The sequence below is a fragment of the Corvus brachyrhynchos genome, unplaced genomic scaffold (genome assembly GCF_000691975.1).
Source record: "Corvus brachyrhynchos isolate BGI_N302 unplaced genomic scaffold, ASM69197v1 scaffold80, whole genome shotgun sequence".
NCBI lineage: Eukaryota > Metazoa > Chordata > Aves > Passeriformes > Corvidae > Corvus > Corvus brachyrhynchos.
Genome location: NW_008236769.1, coordinates 12,860,099 through 12,864,856, shown reverse-complemented (window position 1 = coordinate 12,864,856; position 4,758 = coordinate 12,860,099). Strand labels below are relative to the sequence as shown.

The following is a 4,758-nucleotide window of genomic DNA, read 5'->3' as shown; positions in this document are numbered from 1 at the left end:
ATCAAAGTTATCCAAGTGTTTTGCCTGTTGAAGAGTGTAAACTTCAAGAAAGACTAAATCAAGCATTCAGGTGTTGCAGGTGATGAAGAACTGTTTACAAAAATTTAACTGTTATATAACACTGGAAGTCCAAGATACAGGGTTAAAAAAGCAGATTATCAACAGCAAGCAGCTCTATCAGTAGTTGTCAGAATTTGATTCACACTCTGAAGCCCCCAAGATGCACACTGGCAGGAGCCAGGCCACACTGGAGGAAGTATCACATTGCACATTCATTGTTCCTGCATCCCTCAAAGCAGCTGTTCTGGTTGGGCAGGGTGCCAGCCACAGCTTTGGCCTGACCTGGTGTGGCACTTAGAGTCTCTCTCAGTACCAAGAAAATCCAGTACTATAAAATCCAGATGACTTTAAAGCATTTCTACAAAAAGAAGCATCCTGTGCTAGGAAATTACAACTTCAGTCCCTGAGTTACTTGACTGTTTAGAAGACCCTTAAAACTCTTCACTGTGTTGTCTTACCAATCCAATGTTAATTAATGCATGAGATGCTCTAGGATTCACTAGTTGAAAATATTATTTATGTGGATAAAGCCAGGTGTTTGGTATTAACTATTTAAAAAGACTAAGCACCACTTCATAGAAAACACAAATAGTTCGGGCATTTTAAGTATGATACCCAGATTATTATTTTTTGGAACCTCGTGCCACCACACTGGGGGAGGAGTAACACAAGAATGTTGAACACCAGAAAGACTTCAAACTACAGCATGTTGTTTGATCTAAAACAGAATTAAATCTCACTGTCACAGTAAAACTTGCTTACACACCAAAAATCATGTGCAACCTCTTGGCTGCTCTTTCCTTGTCGCACCTCAGGATCAACTGACATAATTCATGAAGCAGAATATTGGAAAAAACTCAGCAGTTTCCACTTCAGTAAAGAAACATTTCTCTCCTCATACTGCAGTTAGCAGTCTAAACACCACCTTGACTCATTCTGCGGCAGCCTCTGAGACAGAGCGGATTTGCTGCGGGAAAGCACAAGAGCTCCAGAGAGGCTCTTTGCCACACGCAGGCACCTCCAAATACCAGGGTGACGGGATGTCTGCTGCCATGAAGGAAGGCTGACACTGCTCACCGGAGCCAGCTTCTGATTTGGGTGGTTGGGAACAAATGCTCAGTGGGCACAGACACTGCATTCTGCTGTGCTACAACTCCTACAGTTCTTCTTGCACACAAAACTGAATGGAGAAAATAATTTTGAGCCTTCAGGGGCTGAAAACAGCTATCATATTTTGTTATCTTTTCCTACAGTCTTTTCCACTTGTTTTTACAGCTGTCTTCATGTCCTAGAAGCTCTGATGTTTCACAAGTTTGTATTTTCAGCTTCTAGTCCAGAAAAAGATCCTTCCAGAATTTAGCACTATGCAAGAGCTAAGCAGTGGTGTACAGCAATCTACCTGAACACTTCAATCTCTTTCTACATACATGAATCACTCACTTTACTGGATATTAATGTAGCATTTTCCATGAGAACTGAAGATATGGCATATTCCTTCCCAAGAGGGCATGAAAACCTAAACCAGAGGGGGAATGCAGTGAAGTGTGAAGGTCTGTGGAAGAATAAAACAAAGTCAAAGTACATAGAAATAAACAGTTTATGGTATTAAGAGCTGCCCAATTTCTTTACCTCTCCTGAATAAAGGCACAAATCAGAATATTAAAGATGCAACAGTGGAAGAAGCAAGCCATGAACAAGTGCATAAATTAAGAACACGCACAGATTAATAATCTCAATTTTCTCTTCACTGAATTCTGAACTTAAAAAGCAGTGACAATGAAAACTTTGCTTTCAGAATTAGACTTTTGATTTTCTAGCACTAATATTTATCAAATTATCAGGGACTGAAGCAGCAACCAACAAGTACATTTTCAGAACTCAACTAACAAAAAAACCAATTCAGTAATGAAAAAAGCCCAAAACAAAAACAAAACACATCAAACAAAAAGACACTTTTCATCCCCTTCTGCCTCTAAAGCTTCACCCAACCACAGCTATTCAAGATCTTCATTCAGATATAACAGCCCTTGCTTCAAGCTAAAGTAAATAAATCATTTATTTACTGATAAATATTGACTTGAGACAATTCCTTGCTGAGAAGCCTTGAGCAACTTTAGCAGGTGTTTGTGTCAACTTCTCAGGACACCAGAGCATTGGCAGAGATGCCTGCAGCCCCAAAACTTTCATCTTCAAGCAACTGTGGCTCCAATATACCAGTTTCAGATCTATCATAAATCATATTTGCCCCACGTTAAATTCTCCACAGGCACTATTATCTAACTGCTGACCTGGTTTTAAGCAACTACTTGATAAGTTGAGCTTTTTAAGAAGATTTGAGAACATCAAAATATTTGCAGTAAAGCTTAGAATAAAAATCCTTAAAAGCGCTTGTTTTCAACAGAGGCCTTTCATAAACTGACTTGGAAGTGAATTTGAAATCACAGAAAAAGTATTTTTGGAAACAATAAAGAGTCATCAAGATACATGAAAGGAAGGTCTTACTGAACTTTCCCTAATGGTAGCCCTGATCTTCACTGAGCTACACACAGATATAGGACACCTTGTATGGCACTTTGAAACAACCCCAGGGCAGGGGGGTAGATTATCTTTGAAAGTCCCTTCCAATCCTATTTTATGACTTCTTGATTGTATGTTCCAGCTGATGATTCTAATAAGTAGAGACAAAATCAAACTTCTGCCTTCTGTAGTATTAGTTCCTGGTATTTTTCACAGCAGTAATTTTGCTTAGGACCACAATGTAAGTTTCACAGCATATACATCTGCCAGGATTTCGGGCTTAGAGAGAAGGTAAGATATGAAGACTAACAATATAATGGGTAAGCAAGCTATCATTCTAAAAAAACCTAATATTTATTGGAAAATTAATTCAATTTTTTACTTCAAATGTTTCCAGTACTTGCCTAGTTTTTAAACAGATGTTTCCATTAAAGTTTAGCATGTCTGGAAATTGATGTATTTCCAAGCTATACTTTGTGCCTTTGATTAAATACCTTAATAGGAAGATTCTACTGAAATAGCTGGAAAAAAAACCATCAGGGCCTTAACACTGCAGAATGAACTTCATTGCATAAACTACTCAACTTATCATGAAATCATAATTTCAAAGTAGGTCTTACAGGAAAAAGTAGTCAAGACTGGCTGAATATTAGTCTCATGTATAATTCTACAGTAAATCTAAATAGCCAAAAACCTTCCTATAGACATGGGCTGTAACAGGTTCCCTCCATACACACTGCTGTATGGATTATTTAAAAGGTGTAAGATCTGAGCAACTGAAGCTATTCTGTAGCCTGAAATATTGCATCTCACCTAGAGAGCATGAAGAATGCAAGCATCAAGTCTAGCCAAAAAAGGGGTAGGTTTCAAATTTTACATAAAGAAACCTGCATTAGACCACACAGGCAGTTGAAAGGCAAATCCAATAATACTTCTGGTCTAGATTAGCAAACTAATCCCAGCAGTGATTAACACAGAAACAGGTAAAATCTGATTAGCTAACTAGTAAACTTGCATCTTGGCCAAAACTCAGAACACTGTCTAGTCATACCTAGAACAGAATTGGTTACCAACCCTGTCAATAAGTAAACCAGACTGCTCTACCCCCACAGCTTCAGCAAAAAAATTGTATTTTTCAAGAGGAAAATCCTTTAAGATATAAGAAGCTGTTTTATAGAAGTAACAAGGGAAGGACAGATGTTATAGAGACCTTTAGCCAAGCCCATATAAATTAGTTAGCATCAGACAGGTCCAGTATCTATCTTACTAGTATTTTTCCCATGTATTTTGATGTAAAGCCTACTAATACTGGGGTACCACAAACTGGAAGTTTTAGCCAACACCCCATCCTATTCAGCTTTTCTTTTGCTCAGTGCATCACGTACAGGGACACTGGTGCACAACTATGTCCTCTCCTTATATTTTAACTGCTACTTTTGCCAACTACCTCCTCCCCACTACTCGTAACAGATCTATCACACAAGCCTTCCAAGTCTGGTACTTACTGACCAGTAGGGTTATACTCACAAGCACAAAGTGTTCTCTGACCATAATGTGAGATTCAGTTTAACATTTTGAACTGCAGCACTCAACTCTGTGGACACAGAAGCTCCAAAAAATGAGCTGTGTATATGCATTTGTATTACATGCAGAGTATAGGCATGAACTGAAGTTTTCTAGTTCTTGCATCAGCACCTCTACTCTCATGAGGAGGGAAGTAGAATTCTGAATAAAATTCTGGAGTAGAACACCTCTCCATTGAGCTGGAGCACCTGCAGTTGCCATATTAGAATACTATCTCTTTCCAACTGCTTATTAGCAGCTTCTTTAGTTAATCCATTTATACAGGGGTTTACTTGCTCTTATTTAGGTTTATGGAATTACTCAAACTAAGGGGAGGCTTAATCAAACAGAGTAGCACTAAGATTACTCAAAACTCATTGCATTTGGGAACACAGTGGTACAAATTTTTTTGCTACCACATCTACTCCATTCCCCATGGCTTCCTTGCTTTTCAAAAAGCAAGCCATTTCTCTGTGGCCTCTGCTTTAAGCATCTTTTCAGAGCTCACAGCATTCTGTATCAAGTAGAATGGACTTCAAGAACTGGGTTTCACAGGCAGAATATAAGTTGCTTTAGGGTATAGCAGTGGCAAGTACAAGCAACTTGCTCTCCTGCTGA

The 4,758-nt window shown here is 38.7% G+C and overlaps 1 protein-coding gene across 1 annotated transcript in view; it reads right to left on the bottom strand.

Moving 5' to 3' along the window:
* Positions 1-1,780: 1,780 nt before the first annotated feature.
* FAM53A (family with sequence similarity 53 member A) overlaps positions 1,781-4,758 on the bottom strand; it is a 14,854-nt gene continuing 11,876 nt past the window's right edge. Inside the window, 1 exon segment of the mRNA XM_017727760.1 lies at positions 1,781-4,758. This exon segment is cut by the window's right edge and continues 792 nt beyond it. The gene's annotated coding sequence lies outside the window, so the exon portion shown is untranslated.